General features: G+C 44.0%; 1 protein-coding gene and 1 long non-coding RNA gene across 3 annotated transcripts in view; one reads left to right on the top strand and one right to left on the bottom strand.

Moving 5' to 3' along the window:
- Nucleotides 1-20,479, top strand: part of ZNRF3 (zinc and ring finger 3) — a 150,659-nt gene that overhangs the window by 102,636 nt on the left and 27,544 nt on the right. The window lies entirely within an intron of this gene.
- Nucleotides 9,902-15,031, bottom strand: LOC139084709 (uncharacterized). Its single transcript, XR_011542348.1, has 2 exons — nucleotides 14,872-15,031; nucleotides 9,902-13,947 (listed from the first exon to the last, which is right to left on the bottom strand). It is a non-coding gene; the product is annotated as an uncharacterized lncRNA (long non-coding RNA).

The raw sequence follows: 20,479 nt of genomic DNA, 5'->3' as shown, positions 1-20,479 counted from the left end.
ATTCCTTGTGCCAAGAATAGAGCTTAGTACATATAGCAGGCACTCAGTAAATATTTGTTGCTTGAAACAATTAATTATGGAGAATTTGAAAATAGAAGGGAAAAAGACACCTTTAATTCTACTCTCTTAACACAAGTCCTGTCGATTTTGGTTTATTCTCTTCCAGTCTTCTTCCCTGAGCCTGGTTTCTAATGTAATTATTATGAAGCTATAAACATCTATTCTGCCTTTTCAAAGTTAGTAATATATCCTAGTCATTTTACCAATTTGCTATTATTTTCATAATCTGTAATTTTAATGTCTTCATAACATGACAGTAGAATATACCAGGATTTAGTTGACCGTTCCTCAGAGTTCAATAATTAGATTGCTTCTGTTTTATTTTTAATCCTTACAAATAAACCAAACTGACATCTTTTTTTATGTAGGGTCGGCTTTTTGGGTGTTTTTCTCTTTGACTTATTCCCATATGGTAATATTCCAGGAGGAGATTGTAGATCAAAGGATATGAACTTTTTCTAATGACTGTTGACGCAAACAATTACAGATTACTTTCTAGGCAAGTTCCCTCAGTTTACCCTGCCACTAATGAAGTAAAAATGAACCATTTTTCACAGATACAATGATGCTAACATTGACCATTATCGTTATTATGTTTCTTTTACTAATATGAAAGGTAAAAATAGTATTTGATTGTTTTCATTTGCATTTCTTTGAATATTAAACTCTAAGCACTTTTCCAACTACTAGTTAAATTTCATCTCTTGGAATTGTCTATTCTGGTCCCTTGCTCATATATGGGTGGCTCTTACTGTAGATTTTTTTACAGTAATGTATTAAATCCTTGTCACTTGGAATCTTTTTTAACTGGCCCTTTTATTTACTTACTTTTGTTTGTTTGTTTAGCTTTTTTGGCATGGAGAAGTTTAAAATTTTTACTTGTCATCATTACTTCTTGATTTTTTCTATTGCTTCTAAACTTAATTATTTTATTCCCTCCAAGCTTAGAGTCGTTTTTGCCTTTTCTACTTTTTCTTGAATCACTGTTATTCTTTTAATATATTATATCTTTAAATCACTCAAAATTTATTTTGATATGTAGTACCAGGGAGTGGCTGAGTAGAGTCTCTCTCAGAGTTCTCCCAACACCTTTTAAGTCATTTCCTTCATTTTACATAGCTTCCTCCTTTTAAAAAATAATATATTGCATTCTACTGAATTCTATAGTAGGATCAGATCCTGCATTATCTCCTGTCAAATAATTTCTGTATCCCTTTGTGGGCCAGTACCACACTGTTTTAATTTTTGTTGTTTTAAAAGGTATTTCCAGAGCTAAGTGAAATATGCTTGTGAACACATTTAAAAGAATTCATCGTAAATCGACAAAGCAAATGCCTGCTTGTGCTGTTCTCTAAACCAGGGAGTCCTAATTAATCCTCATCCTCTCCCATCCAGTGCATCGTATCCCTGCGCCAACTCTGTCAGCATGGGCAATTGCTGTCAGAATCTGCGTCCATTATCATAATTGCCATATTCAAGTTTCACTCCATTCCAGCATGCACACATAATTTTTGTTAGGAAATGTATACTGGTTGGTTAAAACCAACTACAAAACTGATTTCAACTTCAGGTTGCCTAAGATGGTTTCACCACCAAAACTTACCTACCCATTTCTCTTGTGGAAACGTGCTTTTAGATAGTTGGACTCCGTACAGAAACAGAACAGAAGTGATGGATCAGATTGTTCCCACACAAAGGCTTATTCGTTTTTTGAAGTGTACGGTGGTTTTTAGTGTGTTCATAGAATTGTACCGTCATCACCACGATCATTTTAGTGTTTTAATATTCTTTATGTATTATAGATACAAGTCCCTTATCAGAAAAATGGACATTTTCATCACACCCTTACCCTTCACCAGTCATCTCCTCTTCGTCCTGGACACTTCATATAAATGGAGTCATGCAGTATGTGGTCTTTTATATCTGGTTTCTTTTGCTTAGCATGATGTTTTCAAGGTTCATCCACGTTGCAGCGTGTGTCAGTCCTTCATTTCTTTTTATTGCCGAATAATATTCTATTGTATGTTGTTTGTTGCTTGTTTGTTTATTTATCAGTTGATTGACATTTAGATTGTTTCCACTTTTTAGTTATTAAGAATAATGTTCCCGTGAACATTTGTGTACAAGATTTTGTATGGATATAGGTTTTCATTTCTCTTGGGTAAATAACTAAGAGTAGAATTGCTGGGTCATATGGTAACTCTATGTTTAACCTTTTGAGGAACTGCCAGACTGTTTTCCAAAGTGGCCACACATTTGACATTACCATCAGCAGTGTATGATTTCTCCACATCCTAACCAACACTTGTCATTATCTGTCTTTAGAGCCAGCGTAGTGGGTATAAACTGGTATCTCATTGTGGTTTTGATTTGCCTTTCCCTGATGGCTAATGATGTTGAGCATCTTTTCATGTGCTTGTTGAAAGTTTATATATCTTCTTTGGAGAAATATCTATTCAGATCCTTTGCCCATTTTTGAATTGGTAATTTATCTTTTTGTGGGGGGGAGGTAGAGTAAGGAAGATTGTCCCTGAGCTAACATCTGTTGCCAATCTTCCTCTTTTTTGCTTGAGGAAGATTGTCCCTAATTAACACATCTGTGCTAATTTTCCTCTACTTTGTATGTGGGACACCAGCACCCCATGGCTTGATGAGGGATGTGTAGGTTCATACCAATGATCTGAACCTGTGAACCCTGGGCCACCAAAGCGGAGCGTGTGAACTTAACCACTACGCCCCTGGATCAGCCCCTGTAATTTATCTTTTTATTATTGAGTTGTAAGAGTTCTTTATACATCCTAGATACATGTCCCTCAACAGGTATATGATTTGCAAATGTTTCCTCCCGTTCTGCATGTTTTCTTTTCACTTTCTTGATGGTGTCCTTTGCAGCACAAAAGGTTTTTTTTAAAGATTTTATTTTTCCTTTTTCTCCCAAAGCCCCCCGGTACATAGTTGTGTATTTTTAGTTGTGGGTCCTTGTAGTTGTGGCCTGTGGGATGCCGCCTCAGCATGGCTTGATGAGCAGTGCCATGTCCTTGCCCAGGATTCGAACCGGCAAAACCCTGGGCCGCTGAAGCAGAGTGTGTGAACTTAACCACTTGGCCACAGGGCCGGCTCCCAGCACAAAAGTTTTAAATTTTGACGAAGTCCAGTTGATCTATTGTTTCTTTGGTTTCTTATGCTTTTGGTGTCATAGCTAAGAAACCATTGGAAGGCTCTTCTTTCACTGAGAGCTGCTAGTTGTCCTTACTGTGGTATTTCACACGGTCATATACTTAAGGCCCTTCTGGGATTTGTAATAAAGAATTTACTCTCTTTCCCTCCAGAAGCTTAAAGTTAACAGAGGGCCAGGGAGCATTAGTCTCTATTGCTCGTTCCTGCCTTGACTTGCCTTCCCAGATCCCTTGATTTCACCTGGGACATCTGAGCCACAGCAGTCTCCACACGTCCTGTGGCAGGAGGAGATCACAAGACGTGCCAGCGGTCAGGACTCCTTCAGTTCCAGCTCAGTAGCTCAATGGCTGGGTTAAAAATATGGAAAGACAGCAGAACTACTGCCCAGCCTCCTCCTTTTTTTAGTTAATGATGGTTCTGAGAGAGACTGGCCTGCCACTTCCTAGAATCCCAGCAAATGCCCATGAATGTGGATGCTCCTTCTGACCAGCTTTAGGGACCTGATGCTTATGGGCTTAAGGTTACATCCTGTCAGGTCTAAATAGGGAAGACAAGACAGTCTATCAAAGGAAAGGGGAGAGCGGTGCCGTTTTTGAAATGCTACAGGAAGGATGTAGGAGAGTGACAGCTGTCAGTCAGGCTCCCACCTCTGCTATGCTTTTACTACGTTTGAAAAGATAACAGCGCAAAGGACCCATTTTAAAATATTCAAAATCTGGAAAATGTTTCCAACATAATTTTTCTCTTAAAGGTTTGCCGATGAGCTCCAGACTGAAAATAATTCTCCTAACTGATGCCCAGGCCCTTGTTCTCAGAAGGGGGTGTAGGTGTCTTTGGGGGTGAGGGTCATTGACTAGGATGCTGTGCTCCTAAGAAAAGCACCAACAGGCAGTGCAGGGACCTTCCATCGAGTTCTACCCATAAACCACAGCCTGTCTGGAAGGTCTGACTTTAGGCCACTCAGCCTTGGCAAGTGTGTGTTTCACAAAGCGCCTGGCGGAAACTGGAGCTGACAGACAGGCGCACGCGGCCAGGGAGACGATTGTGCAGTGGCTTCACACTTACTAGACCCAAGACTGTTTTCCCGAGTTGTTTTTCATGATGCCAGAAGCACAGAGAAGAGAAAATAATTTTGTTTTGTTTTGTTTTAAACATTGGCGCTGAGCTACCATCTGTTGCCAATGTTTTTTTCCTTCTTCTTCTCCCCAAATCTCCCCAGTACATAGTTGTATATTCTAGTTGTAGGTCCTTCTAGTTCTGCTGTGTGGGACGCCACCTCCGCATGGCCTGATGAGCGGTGCTACGTCTGCAGGATCTGAACCGGCGAAACCCAGGGCTGCCAAAGCAGAGCACGCGAACTTAACCCCTCTGCCACAGGGCCAGCCCCGAAAAGAAGTTCTTTTGCAGTTATTTCTGGGTCACTTATATCTGAAATTCATCTAAACTGCAAATACTGTTTGTTGTTTAAGCACCCCATTTTTCCTGTGATACCGTCTTCGGTCCTTTTGCTGATATGATAGTGCAGTTGGCTTTTATATCATGATTTTGCTAAAAAATAAATAAACAAATGCAGTTGGCTGCCACACAGAATTTTTACTTGGCCTGGAAATGGATTGTTCCTTAAAGGTCAAAATAGAATCAGTTTGTTTTGTTTGCAAAAGGATTACATATAGAATGGCTTTCAACTATCCACACTGCCCTGCAACCCTCTCCTCCAAAAAAGGGACCAATGCAGTATACACACACCCGTCTCCTAAGAAGCGGTTGTATTATATAAAGCTGTATCTCGTACGAGGCTCCCACCCTGTTTATCCCTCTGTGCTGTTGTCTTCTTTGCTTAGGTCAGGCTCCCCTCTATGAATAAGAGAAAATAAGAAAATTGCCTGTTTTAGGCAGTGCAGGTGTGTTTCAGAGATTTAGAGTTAAGAAGTCAAGTAAATATTTTGGCAGCCCAACAAAGGTAAGAAAGGGAGCGCACCTAATGGGCTTCTCAAATTACAGGCCTGTCCAAACACTGCCCTCCTCAAGAGACGCTGGTCAGGGCCGAAGCCTGCCCTGCTGGGCGGTGGCAGCGAGGCCTGGCTGAGAAGTGGGCTCGCTTTTCTCACTGGTCCTGGCACTGTGCCCTATCGGATGGACACTGTTGGACTTTGATTCAGTCCCACTCGAGAGAGAAGATACTCATCAGTAAGTGGGAGATCTTTCCTCCTTAACAGATTCTAATCATGTCGCTTCCTCTTCCTTGCTGAAAAAATCCCAGCTAGCTTTTTCTCCCTCTTTTAAATTGGAGACTTGAAGAAACAGGGCACAGTGTCTCAGATAACTTTTTCAGTGTAACTTCATCCATCTCGAGGGTTGGGAGGCGGACAGCTGTGAAAGAGGACCCGGAAGCAGCATGTCGCAGGGCCACTAATCTTTTGGGCTCAGGATCTGGGCATCCGAGTGCAGCCCAGTCTAGGTGACTTCTCTCCGTTGCCTGGATTAAGAACAGAGACGTCCCAGAGGGAGGGAGCTCTGACCTGCCAGTGGCGTGTCTCTGTTCAAGCTGTGCTTTGTGTCTCTTCTAACAGAAAGGCAGACATAAAAGCTGCCTCTCTTCCTTGCCCTCCCCCAGTGGATCACCTTGGCAGGGCCTCATCCAAGGAGGGCAAGCTGGCGGGCAGGGAGGAGGGAGGAGGGTGGCGGCTGCACTGGCGGCTCCTTTGATCACCTCCCTCCCAGTTCCAGGCCCTGCCGCCAACGGGCCAGCTAAAGGCCCAGCTCTACTGATCTGATGAGGTGCTGAATAGGACCCGAGGGGCAATGACGGGAGCAAGAAGAAAGCCTTGGGCATGAAAAGGAAACCCCGTGAACCTGCTCAGCTTCATTGGCCAGATTTTCCTACCAGGGAGCCGCTCAGTTCCTGCCAGCCCCGGCTGCCTGCCCCTCACCCCAGCCCCTCCTGTCTCTGCTTTTCAGACCCTATGTGTGTTTTGTGTTTGAATCACGGCTGCTCTCCCTGGTTCTCAGGCTGGGAACCCACTGCGCCTGTTTCCATGGTCACTGGGAAGCTCTTAGCGCCATGTGCTTCAAAGGGAACCTTTCCCCTCCCAGCACTCTCTGCTGCCTGCCCCAGGCGGCCGCACAATAAGGCTCCTCCAAGCCAGGCCTCTAACCCTTGCTTGCCAGGAGAAGAACCTTGCCTTTGCCGAGTGAGGCTGTGCAACCTCACAGAAACACCCCTCAGCAGAACGTGTGGATGTGCACACAGGGTTGGCCCATGGAAGTGCACACACTATGTATGGCACATGAGTCTCACATGCCCCCTTGTAGATTTGGATGGGATGTAGAGATTATAGGTTGGTGAGAGCATTTGGGAGCCTTTCTGAAATTGAAGAAAAGAGCAAAGCTTAAGCCCCTTATAGCAAAAGAGATTGCCTCATTTGAGATAAGAGTTGGATTGGGAAAGGCAGTGGGACCCGGAGGCTATGTGGGACTTTCTCAGCTGCTGTCTTTTGGCCAGCAGTGAATGGAATCGAGGCAGGTGGTGCTGGCTTCCTGTCCCCTGAGCTGAGGTAGTAAGGATAGTATGTGCTCACTCCTCCAGGGCCACAGATGCCTGAGCATTCACCCACTGGGTTTGAAGTTTGGTTTTGCTTGTTTGTTGAATAATGCAGAGGAATGAAGCCTCTCATACCTGACTGGAGAGGAAGAATCAGTGGTTTAATGATCTTGGAGGGCTGCTCCACGATGGTGCTGGAATGAAAAGGCAAATGTCCTCTGAAGAGCTTACATCTTAGATGCCAAGCCTGCCCCCCTCTTTCCTAGTCTCTTCAAGACATGTGCCTGCCACCTAAAGAGCCAAAATAAATCATGTCACCGTTTATTTCTGCATATCAAGTTAGATAAAGAATCTTGGAAGAGTCATCTCAGAATATGGAATGAGGAAGCCATCACTTCCAGAGAGAGCACACACAGGCAGTCAACAAACTCCAGACTCTACAGCTGTGATCCATTGCTCTGAAACGTGTGGGTTTTATTTCTTTTCTTACTCCCCAATGTCAAGCCTGTCTAACTTGGACATAGCTCTTCAAGGCTGAGTGAATGGGTATCATTTTCTTTCTTCGTGTTCTGGGGACAGACCTTAATGGGAAGGGGCATGGGATGGCCTGGGCCTCTTTCACGTCCATGCAGGTGGCGAGTACATTGGTGATGGCTCTTGAATTGAGAGTCTTCAGAAGAAGGTTACTGGTTTTTCATCAGTTACACCAACAACTCTCCTTGTTGGCAGCTTTAATAGAAGGATTAGGGAAGTTGCATGTCTCTCACCACTCAAAATTGATTCTCCAATTCAGTTCTGTTGTTTGTCCAAGTTCTGTGGTTGTGATAATCTAGGTAGCCAATTAATCTGTTTTGTTAACCAAGAAAGTTTACTCACTTGTTGCACTAGGGTTTGTAATTTAAGGTCCAGATGTTTACAGGATGTTAAGTTCACCTGATGTCTCAGAACTACAGCTCTCCAGACACTCCTTTGCCCTAGTTGCCCTGGTTCCTTGATGTTAAGCAAGCAGCTGTGGAGTGTCCACAGTGCTCCCCGACCCTTCTAGGCACTGCAGGGCCATCATGAGGAGAGAATCAGGACGGACTCCTTCAGGTCTTAGACATCCCGTTCTCGTGAAAGTCTTTCTGCATCAGTCATGTGATAACAGGGAAGGGTTCACAGAGGAGATGAAACTCAACTTTCAAGAACGGATGGGTTTGGGGTAAGGAAGGGATAGAGGGGGAAATTCCAGGAGTGATGCCAGCAGGAGCAGAAGTAATGCATGGCATGTCCTAGGGCCAGTCAGAAAGAGCAACTGGACTGGGCCTCATGGTTTTAGCGGTCACAAGATCCTCTTGATAGGGAAGGCATTTCCACTGAGTGTATCGAGAGGTGTGCAAAAGAGGAGGGTGCGGTGGAGGGGAGGGGACTGGGTTTCCAGCAGAAGGAACAGGATGTGCTTAGGCCTAGAAATAGATTGCCCGTTTAGACGTTTCTATGATAGTGCTATTCTATGGCAATTTAAGTAAAAGAGAGGAATAAAACTTAATGTATTAGAGACCTTAAAGTGTAAAATCAGAGAGAATTTTGACATGCATGAACTAAAGTGGTACTGGTAGAACTTCCCAGTCCACATAAAATCCAGCACGGCTCTAATTTCCCATCTCTGTGGCGCTGACTCCTTTTACCCTGAATCTTCCCTCTCTCTAGATTGTAGTTCAATATATATAAATAGAAGTTACCATTTTAAGCATTTTTAAGTGTACAATTCTGTGGCATTAAGTGTATTTACATTGTTGTGCAACCATCACCCCCATCCATCTCTAGAACTTTTTCCTCTTTTCCAACTGGAACTCTGTACCCTTTAAATGCTAACTCCTCATCTCCATTGCCCCAAGCCCCTGGCAGCCACCATTCTACTTTCCATCTATGAACTTGACTACTCTAGGTACCTCATATAAGTGGAATCGTATAATATTTGTCATTTTCTATGCTTTTCACTTAGCATAATGTCTTCAAGTTTCAACCATGTTGTAGCATGTATTAGAATTTCCTTCCTTTTTATGGTTGAATAATATTCTGTTGTATGTATATACCACATTTGTTTATGCATTCATTCAAAGATGGACATTTGGTTTCTTTCCACCTTTTGGCTGTCGTGAACAACTATGAACACAAGTATACAAATACCTCTTCAAGACCCTACTTTCAATCCATTTAGGTACCCAGAAGTGGAATTGCTGAATCATATGGTAATTCTATGCTCAATTCTTTGAGGAATCACCATATCATTTTTCACAACAGTTGCACCATTTTACATTCCCACCAGCAAAATGTACAAGGGTTTCAGTTTCTCCACATCTGATCGATACTTCTTGTTTTCTGGGTTTGGGGGTTTTCTTTAAAATTTTATCTTAAGGGGTGTGAGGTGGTTTCTCATTGTGGTTTTGAGTTGTATTTTCCTAATGATTGATGATGTTGAGCATCTTTTCATGTGCTTATTGGCTATTTATATATCTGCTTTGGAGAAGGACTGTTCAAGTCCTTTGCTGAATTTTAAATGGAGTTGTTTGGTTTTTTTGTTGTTGAGCTGTAGTTCTTTATACATTCTGTATATTAATCCCTTATCCAATAAATGATTTACAAATATCTTCTCCCATTCCGTGGGTCCCTTTTCAGTCTGTTGATAGTATCCTTTGATTTTTTGTTTTTTTTTAAGATTGGCACCTGAGGTAACATCTGTTGCCAGTCTCTTTTTTTCTTCTTCTTCTTCTCCCCAAAACCAGCCCTCAGTACATAGTTGTATATTTTAGTTGTGTGTCCTTCTAGTTGTGCTATGTGGGACACCGCTTCAGCATAGCCTGATGAGTGGTGCCGTGTCCACGCCCAGGATCTGAACCAGCGAAACCCTGGGCTGCTGAAGCAGAGCACGCAAACTTAACCATTCGGTCACAGGGCTGGCCCCGTATCCTTTGATTAAAACAGAAGTTCTTAATCTTGATGAAGTCCAATTTCTCTATTTTTTTCTTTCATTGCCTATGCTTTTGATGTCTCTTCTCTTTTCTGTGTTTGCTCCTTAATTCATCTTCACCTAACATCTTTTTACACATAGAAGGTTATACAAACATATATTACTGCTCAGTCTTGGTTTATAATTTACTGTTGTACTGAAAATTCCAAAAAGGAAGAGAAATCTTGCTTCCTGGGCCAGGCTCTTTGGGACTCAATATGTTAGAAGATGTGCTGTTGTGGATACAAAGAATGATAAGGAACTGCACAGAAGGTGCCCTAGGCTGGCCACAGGGGTCCAGCAAGCTGGCTACACTATTCTGTGGTCAACCTCTTGCAAATGGGGAGCTCCTGTCCGCCTCCATGGCCGGCTGCCACCAGCCCCACGGTGTGAATGGCGAGGAAGTGGGGACTGGCGGCTGGCTGGACTCCAGGATGCAGCCTTTGCTGGCAGAGAACCAAGGCGGAGGGGGAAAAACACTCTTGTGTATGAGAGAAATAATGCTAGCTCCAAAACCTATAATTCCCAAGTTTAAAAAAAAAAAAAGATTTTTCAACCAAACTGTGCTTTTATCTTTGGATTTTGAATGGGAGATTGTTCACACAGCTAAGCTGGCTGCAGAAGCCAGGCCAGTTAAAACAATATGCAAGCAGCTCTCCTCCAAGTAACCAAAAACTGTTGGCTCAAAGGAGCCTGAACTGAGGAACCAACCTGCTGGGAGACGTTTTCCAAGTAACTCCAAGCAACGGCCTGAATGTAAATCCTCCTGCTGGGGAATGGCACTTTGGCAAATGAAGACCCTAATTAGGGATGGAAGGGTTTCTATTTTGTTTTTCTTTAATCCTTACCCTGGGGCCTTTGCAGGGCCGCCATGTCTCTGCTTGTGTGCAAAGAAATTTCCAGCTTCTCTTTGTAACAAGATCCTCTTTTGGGAAAGAAGCAACAAGCCGACAATGTGGGCCCACCACAGCCAGGGGACCCTGCCACCAGCCTAACCCAAAACAAAGAGCTTGGTCTGGGCCCAAGAGGCTGGGTCACCTGGATTGGCCGGTCGTTTGAAGTTGTTGGCCAAGTTGGATCTCGTGCTGCCCCCCACCCCATGAGACACTCAAATCCATGCTTAGACTGCAAGTGAAGTCTGTTAAGTCCCGAAGAAGAGGAGTGTGAACAAAATGCAAAGCAGAAGGGAGAACCGCAGCTCTGAGGCGCCAAGGCCAAGGGCGAATTTGAACCGGGTGGCAGGACCGTCTTAATCTCTTCAGGCTTCCCCATGATTCTTTGTCTGTTTGATCTAGGCAGTAAAGCCGAAGAGCTGTGCTCTTTTTCAAATTGATCACCTCTTAGTTCTCAAAACATCCAGCAGGATCACATGTGTGGAAAACCTGCACGTAGCACTTTTGTTTTGCTCTGGGTACGTCGTCTGCTCACTCGGGTACCCTCAGGGGCTTAGAACTGATGATCTTGCCCATTTCAATTTCTCTTTGGTCCTAGAAAGGCCAATGAGCGGTGCCATCTGGGCCCAAAGTATTGGGCTGTTAGTAAATTACGGAACCAATTTTAGACAATTCTGGATAACTAAAATAAGGAGGAGTGTTATGCCTTTTCAGCCTTTCAGGGTAGTTATTCTTCTCTGAGGCATCCATCATCCTTCACAAGCGGTGTGTGGGAAGGGTGCATGAGAATTTTGTGTGCCTGAGTATTTTATGCACCAGTGAGGGCTATTAACTTATTTGTCATTAAGTTCACTGCTTAATACAAAATGCTTGTGCCTAAATGACTTCAAAAATTTGTGAGGGGAAAATTTTTGAGTCAAATACAGGAAGGATGCTTCACCTGATCAGCTGCTCCGTGCCGAGGCCCGGGCTGGGCTCTGTCCAGATAGAGTCTTTTTTAATATTCACAGCTCCATGAGCCGATTGATACTCTACTTTAAGATGAATACACTGAGTCTCAGGGGAAGAGACGTGCTTGCAGCTACCACACATGGCACTGTCCAGGCCCCAAGTTAACTGCAGGCCTTCAGATCTTTCTAGGCCACTTCAAATCCTCTTTGCACACCAGTTCTGTCCTTTGAATTAGGAGTTGAGTCTACCAAAGGTGTTCGTTCCATCTCTACGTATGTAAACGGACAGACCGACAGATTCCTAAGCAACAGTCTACCCCCTCATCGGTGCCTGGTGTTGCCAAAGAGCCACCCATTCCTGGTTGTCACGTGCTAGACGGATGTGTTCACTGCATTTATTTCCCAGAAGTCCTCAGCTTGCTCATACTGTCTAAAGTTAGGTTTCAGGGAATCCCAAGATGTTTCTCTTTCAGCTCTATGCTTGTGGTCAGGCCGCTGCAGCTTGTTGGAGAAAAATGGCCCGATCTGTTTGCTGCCTGGCAAAATGATAGAGCAGAGTGTCGCTTCAGTGCTAGTAACTGTCCCTATTCCAGCTTCTCATTCTCGGTTTAATTTTCGGTGGAGCTTGTAGGAACTACTTGAAAGTCATTGGGAAACAGGTAGATCCAGAAATGAAAAGAAAACTGAGTTTTTAGATGCCACATTGATTGTTTTAAAAAGAGAAGACAAAACCTCACCACTATGTCCTTGATTTTTTCTGTGGCTCTTTGGGAAGTGTGGCGCTTAAATGGTAGAATGTGGTAGCAACTTTACTCTTGTTGTTATAGAAAAATCTCTGCCAAGTTACACTCATAGGTAAATCAAACTGAAAGGACTAGGGATCTGATAATTTGCATGTCAACTTGCACTTGTACTTAATGAGTAGCTTGGACCATTGCCTGCTAAACTTGTTATGACAGTGGTTCTTGACTCAGATGTCAAGAACTGACTTCTGTCACAGATCTTTAGGTTGCTTATGTAGGCTGTAAACATGATGATACGGAGTAGATTGAACAATACTGGATTTATGGCCATGCTGCTTCACTGCATTAGCGTGAGGAGCTGGGTGGGAGGGCCCAGGGGCCTGGGTTAGAGTGGGCACCATTCGCTAACATAAGCAGCCATGAACATCACAGAATATTGGTGGTAGTCTTTCCCAGGACAGCCTGGCATTGTTAAGAATGTTAAAAATATCTCCATGCTCAGAAAAAAACAGTGCAAAAGTCTTAGTAGTCTTAACATTGTTCCTGAAATATCTTTCCCCTGTATTTTTCCTTCTGCCCTGGTCATTTCCATGTTAGCATAAAGTCACAAAGACATCCCAAGTGCTGCTGTGACAACAGTGAGGATCCCAGCCAAAATCTTGCCCCCAGAAAGAGTTGAAAAACGTCACTCTAATTACCACCATTGTTTTTCTTGCTTTTGGATCATGCCCCTCCACCCTTTTTAAATTGCCTTTGTTTTTGTTTTTTTGAACAAGACGATTAATAGTGGTGGCATCTTTGATATCCTTCAGTCGTTGGAAGTCATTGTTGATGCCCTGCATGCCCATAGCCGTTTCCTCAGTAGCAGTAGCCCCTTGGCCTGCTTGAGGTGTAAGGCAAGCTTGGGTGATGTGATTCTTGCTGTATATGTGATCCCTGAGCCTAGGGCAGTTCAGCAGCAGCACTGCACAGAAGCCAGGGTGGGGACAAGAACTTGCACACCATCTTTCCGCAACTCCCTTGTTTGACAGGAAGCAAAGATGCCCTGAGCCCCCAGCTGTGCTGAAAGGATGCACTGACTTGACTCTGACTCCCTTTTGTAGCTCAGTGCAGAAGAACAGGCTCCATCTTTGGAATTCATTTGTACATTCCTTAAGTACCTGCTATATCCCAGGTCGTGTGCTAGACGTTGCTCATACAGTGGTGACTCAAACAGACAGGTCCCCTGCCCTCGTGGGGCTCACAGTCAGTAGAAGGGATGCAGAGACAACCAGCAAGTACACACATACACGTAACAGACTGACTGCAGATTATGATGCGCGTCACAAGACCAATAACCGGGTGAGAGGGTGAGTCGGGGGCCTCTCAGCGTAGACTGCCTTGAGCTGAGAGACCAGAGTAAAGGTTCCTGGAAGAAAAGAGGGAGACATTTCTGCACCCCTTACCACAGCAGACCTTGCCTACCTCTGCGCATCTACCAGCTCCGTCATCTGGTCCTCAGCATATCTGCCGTGTGAGATGTGCTCTCTAATTTCCTGTTATTCTTGTCATTTTCTAACCATCAAATGGCACTTGGCAACCGTCTAAGTCCTATCTGTTAAGTAAGAAAACAAGGACACTTAAGTCTTGGAGAAAGTTAACTGCTTATTTTAGGTATTGTTAAATATTATCTACTTGACTATTTTGTGACAGCTGCTTTTAAACCCTCTGAAAGTTGTATAATATGCTGCGTGATGTAAAAGGATGTATATGCAAAATCTTTATTCTGATAATTGCTTAAAACTTACCATTTGGTGGGGTTTTTTTTAATGCTTAGTTAACCTAGGAAATCTAAAGTTTAATAGAAAGTGGGGTTTGCTGTATTGCTTTGGGTTAATGTCCTGCCTTCCAGACTTCTTTTCCTCTCCCAGTGGCTTTAAGAAGGGAAGAAGGAAAGGGAAAAACAACACTGATTAAAACTAAAATTGGCTTAGCTGATGAGGGTTGCATCTTATACTCCGAACTAAATAATGTTGCAAGAGGTCGACTGATCGTTACTAAATGATGCCTCTGGTACTGGCAAAGGTCATTGTCACAGTTCATGCAGAGCTTCCCAGTGCATTGACCCCATGTTCTCATGAAAATCCACAGACCAGACCAACGAAATGTCCCCTCAGTGCATGATAGGTGCATTTGCGAAGGTGTAGTGCTATTTGATCACCTGAGGAAGATGATAGTGTGCAGACAGCTTGTAATGAGTTAGAGAACTTTCTCTTCAGAAAAAAGTGAATGGGAAAACAAGGCTTTGCTAGGGCAAGGGGTGGGAGCTCTAGCAAATAAAAGGTTATACTAGAACCCACTTCCTTTGTTTGTTCTGCTAAGTAAAGTCTTGCTCACACTGAATAATTATAGTAGGAAAAGCCTGAATGAGGCCGTCCTTTCACTTGTTCAATGAAGGTTAATTTAAGGGACTTAAATTTAAGGGTTAATTTAGTGAGACTTGAGATAAAGCTTGAATTTAGGGATTTTTGCAAATTACCTGTTAGAGGCGATGGAAACAGAAGTGTATTTGTTTCTTAATATGTGAGTGACCTCTTAGTATTTGAGTGATTATTGATTAACCAAGGAGTTTCAAATGAGATGTTTTCATATTCTGATGTAAAGAACTTGCCCCGGCTGAGTGAGTGCTGGCTTATGTTGGTAGCTGTTAGCAGAGCTGGGCTGCTGTATCTCAGAGCATTGTGACCTCGGTTGAATCAACTTCCTGCCCATGCGAAGCTCCCCACTGCATCCCAGGGCTTGTGCCCAGTGGGGCAGTAACACCACCTCGGCAATGTGTTTTCATCCAAGAGACTTGAAATGGGAAAGAAAAGTAACACTTACCTAGAAAGAAAGGTGGTCTGATCTCTATATTCTAGATATACTGAGAAAGTAGCCCTTTGCCCCCACAAAATGATCTTTGGGGCATAGCTGGTAAGTGGCAGAGACAGACTTGGCCTGCCTCCAGAGCCCACTCATTAACTTCCATTCCTAAAGGTGGGATGTTGAGCAGGCAGAGATCTGTGGGTTTGCTAAAGGCCAGAGATGTGAGGCATTGGCCACTCTGGGCACACCTGCACAGTGTTTTAAGTATAAATTAATTGTCAGCACTTCAGTTGGAAGATTTGATATAAAAATCCACATTTCTACCTTCTCTTGAAAAATCGGAAGGTATGGCAACGCTGGGGCCCCATCCCTTCTGGTAAAGGTAGCCTGAGCTGTGTGGAAGCTGCCCCCATCAGACAAGTGTGCACTGTCCAGTCTGCCACAGTCCCTACCACAGACTACAGCAGCATATCCATTGACATCAGTCTTATACCTGGCCCCAGCGGGCAGTTGGGTCTGTGACCTCCATTGTATGACTTTAAACTGCTGAAGAAAGACCATCAAGGTTGCCTGTGGAACATTTAGTGAAACAAGTGTGAACACAGACCAATATTTTCTGATGGTCAAACAATAGATATGAAGAAGGATCCAAGGTGAGTTGGAATAGCAGACTTCTTTTGTGCCTCTGATTTACGTCAAGCACTGTAAGACTAATGTACAGTGATCATATCATTTGTCATCCAAGCTGGGACACTTTTGAGAATGGAAGGGAATGCCATTATTCATTACGGTGCAAAAGCAAATATAAACCAGGGCTGTCCCGGGCATGCTAGGGACAGGACATATGGCCATCCTAGGCCTATGCAACATGAAAACAGGAAGCTTATATTCCATCACCGAGGATGAGTGAACTAAAGGTTTATAAGAAAGAGTCACACAGTGGCTAGAGAGATGGTTCTGGAAAAACTGGGCAAGGCTTTGCAGAGAAAGGAGGCTTTTAGGTGGGTCCTTGAGCATGAGAAGGGCTTTGAGAGGTAGAGAAGGATCCAGGAGCACAGTTGAGGTAAAGGGAATAACCTATGCAAGAAGGTGTTTGCACACCCTAATTTTCCAGAAATGGGGGAACTGTGTGGCTGGGGCACACAGTGCTTGGAGGCAGACAGTGGGAGACGAGGTAGGCCAGGTAGATTGTGTCCAAACTAAGGTGAGTCTTGAACACTAAGCTTGAGACTTGAATCTGAGAAGGCCAAGAAGATGACTCGGGACATTATGTACAGGATGAACTGGAAAAAGACTGGAGACAGGGAAACTCCTGGAATACAGGGTAGCAGGGATGCAAAGGGAGAGCCTACTTGAGAGTGATCCATTATGGAGGTAGAGTTGAGCAAACTAAATGTGGAGAGGGGAAGGGGAAAGGAGAGGAGGGGAGGAAGACTTGGGCTTCTGGACTTGGACAATGGTGGTTCCATTAATCTGAGACAAGTAATGTAGGTTTGAGAGAAACATGCTGACTGATTTTGGTTGTGTTGAATTGGAGCCCTGGAATTCAAGAAGGGGGTCAGGACTGGAGATGAAGGTTGGGAAGATGTTAGATAGGAGTGTGTTTTCAAACCAAGAATCTGAATAAGCTTGTCCAGAAAGAAAGTATAGACTAGGAAGAGAAAAAGGGCTGGCACAGGACTTCAAGGAAAACTTGGAATAAGGGATGAGCAGAGGGGAAAGCCAATAAAAGAGACTGAGGAGGAGTTGAGGAGAGAGGTGTGTAAATAGGATATTAGTGTCTGGAAATTTCCAGAGGCAAGCAGTGAGTGAGTGGGACCATGTAAGAGGAGGAAGGGAACCTAAACATATGAGAGGGAAGAGAAGCAGGCTCATAAGCACAAAGCAATGTCAACAGGCTTGTGGAACAGTGTGGAGGACAACCCAGGTGAGGTAGCATGATTTTGTAGTGCATTCAGTTAGCACAGGTGTATTGGTTGGTTTTTGCTACATAACAAACTATCCTGAAACTTAGTATCTTAAGAACAGCAGTCGTTTTCATTAGCTCATGATTCTGTGGGTCAGCTGAGCAGTTCTTCTGGTCTGGGCCAGCTTGGCTGATCTCTGTGGTCTGCTGGTGGCTCTTTGGGGCCTCACTTAGAACAGTTGTGTCCTCTTGACATGTGGTCTCTTATTATCCAGGAGGCTAGCCCAAGCTTCTTAGTATGTTAGTCTCAGGATTCACAGTAGCAAAAGAGGGCAAACCTAACACACAGGCACTTACCAAGCCTCTGCGTGCATCATATTTGCTAATGAACCATTGGCCAAAGCAAGTCACATGACCAAGCCCATTCATTCAAGGGCTGTCAAAATAAACTCCCCCTCTTTTTTTTTTTTTTAATTTAAAAAAGTTTTTCCTTTTTCTCCCCAAAGCCCCCCGGTACATAGTTGTATATTTTTAGTTGTGGGTCCTTCTAGCTGTGGCATGTGGGACGCCGCCCCAGCATGGCCCGACAAGCTGTGCCATATCTGCATCCAGGATCCGAACCAGCAAAACCCTGGGCTGCCAAAGCGGGACACGTGAACCCAACCACTCGGCCATGGGCTGGCCCCAACTCCACCTCTTGATGGGAGGTGCTGCAAAGTATTGTGGCCATTTTTTTTTCAACCTACCCTGACAGATGTGAATTTCTTGTAACACCTGGCAGGAGGAACTATTTGATTCTTTGGGTCAATCCTGTAACTCTCAATTGAGCCAGAAAGGATTGAAGATCACAGTGGAGCAGTTGAAATCCTGAAGACCCATCTAATTGTGAAGAAGATTGTTTCAGTTCTGCTCCAAATGAAAGCTAAAGGTAGTGCCAGGGAAAACAATGCTGCTCGTTTTCATGACATCACCCTAAAGTGATTACCAAAGATTGAGATCCCCAGTTCAAAACTCAGTGCTTGCAAAGCAGCGTTGTCTGCTTGGTAACAATCAACACCTCTTAGTGCCACAAGTCACTTCAAACTAGATCAATATGTAGTAATCATAGTTGCCATTAATTGGTGCCTACCATGTGCCCAAACTATGCCAAGCACTTTACACCCATCAACTACTTGATCCCCTCAACAACTTTATAAAATCCTATCACTGCCCCAGTTCTACAGATGTGAAAACTGACGATCAGATAGAAAGCGACTTGGCCAAGGGTATCTATTTAGGAAGTAAGAGAACCAGGACTGAAAAAACTCCCTCAGGCCACTGGGCTCCCCTGGCTGTGGGCAGCAGTAGCAAGCACGCAGAGATACACAACACATGCGTGTGCAACCCTCCCCTCCCATCCTGATCATCCTTACGCTGATGGAAGAGTCTCTCGTGCTTACTGACCTGGAATCTACCTGCTTCCCAGAGTCCACGCCAGCTCGGTACTCCTTACCTTTCCTATTCATCCAGATTCACTGAGAGTGGATTTGGTTTAGAATACTGCAACGGTTTTAGATACCAGAAGGAGGTATTATCTTGCTCAGTCTGGATATTTTTAAAACCAACTTTAGAATGTTCCTGTATTAACTAAAATTAACAGCAGTCACATGGTAAAGTTATTTATGTCATAAAAGTTTTGCTTTTAAGCTTTAAGAGCAATAATGGGAAAAGAATGTTTGCGGATTCTCCCCCACCTTTTTTTTTTAAAGTTCTTTATTGAAGTATAATAGACATATAATAAACAGCACATATTTAAAGTGTACAGTTTAAGTTTTGACCTACACACACACACACACACACACACACACACACACACACACATATGCCCATGCCCATGATATCATCACCACAATCAAGATAATGAACTTCCCTTCACTCCTAAAAGTTCCCTCATACCCCTTTGAAGCTCCTCCCTCCCCCTCCTTTCTATCCCTCGCCAATCCCCAACCACTATCTGCTTTCTCCTACTATAGATTAGTTTGAATTTTAGAGAGTTTTGTTTTGTTTTGTTTTTTGAGGAAGATTAGCCCTGGGCTAACATCTGCTGCCAATTCTCCTCTTTTTGCTGAGGAAGACTGGCCCTGAGCTAACACCCATGCCCATCTTCCTCTGCTTTATATGTGGGATGCCTACCACGGCATGGCTTGCCAAGCAGTGCCATGTCTGCACCTGGGATCTGAACCGGCGAACCCCGGGCCGCTGAAGCAGAACGTGCAAACTTAACTGCTGCACCACTGGGCCAGCCCCTAAAGAGGTTTTTTTGAGGAAGATTAGCCCTGAGCTAACTACTGCCAATCCTCCTCTTTTTGCTGAGCAAGACTGGCCCTGAGCTAACATCCATGCCCATCTTCCTCTACTTTATACGTGGGACGCCTACCACAGCGTGGCTCTTTGCCAAGTTGTGCCATGTCCGCATCCGGGATCCGAACCAGCGAACCCCAGGCCACTGAGAATTGGAACGTGCAAACTTAACCGCTGCGCCACCCGGCCGGCCCCCTAGAGAGTTTTATATGAATGAAATCATATAATATGAACTCTTTAACCTGGCTTCTTTCACTCAGCATAATTACTTTGACGTTAATCCATGTTGGTTGTGTGTATCAGTGTTTATTCCTTTTTAAATTTTAAATAAGAAAAGGGAACACTGCTTTTTTTACTCTGAACCTGGGCAAGGACTACTGAAGTTACCTACAAAATTGTACATTAACCAACTAATGCCAGTGATGAGTTAATCAATAACTTCATCTGTTAGCTGTTAACGTGACCCCCAAACCTAACCTCCTCTTGACTGTCAGACCCTGATCCTGGACATACTTTCTCTCGAGGCTAAAACTGAAGTAAGGCTGTGGAGCTTGGGGAACTCAGTGTCTCTGAGTCTTGGGTGGTCCCTGCCTATCGCTCTCTCTTAGTGTAGCATATCTTCATGATAGCAGAGGCGTGGGGCTCTGTATGTGAATGTGTGACCAGCAGAACAGCAGGGGCCGAGTTCTCTGTGAAAAGTTCTGGCTTCAGTCACTTCTTGTGTTTCATAAAGTTGAGGTATGCAAATGTCCTAGTCCCAGTAGAAGCAAACTCAGTGTATGGGGGAGAATTAGGAGACTTCTGTTGTTGTTTCAAAAGGACTCACTTTAACTTTTTTCTAGTGAACTCAATACATTTGAAATCATTTTAATGTACACTTCTTTTCAAAACTCCCATCTCTTCTCTAAGCTAACATCCACCTCTCTGCTGTCAAGTCCATTATACTCAACCTTCTTCCTTTCACAAATCAGTTTTTAAAAATTCTGTGGGGCCTGCCTGGCGGCTTAGGGGTTAAGTTCTCGCGTTCTGCTTCAGC

Source organism: Equus przewalskii, chromosome 7, assembly GCF_037783145.1.
Source record: "Equus przewalskii isolate Varuska chromosome 7, EquPr2, whole genome shotgun sequence".
Classification (NCBI taxonomy): Eukaryota; Metazoa; Chordata; class Mammalia; order Perissodactyla; family Equidae; genus Equus; species Equus przewalskii.
This window is presented reverse-complemented; position numbering and strand designations above follow the sequence as displayed.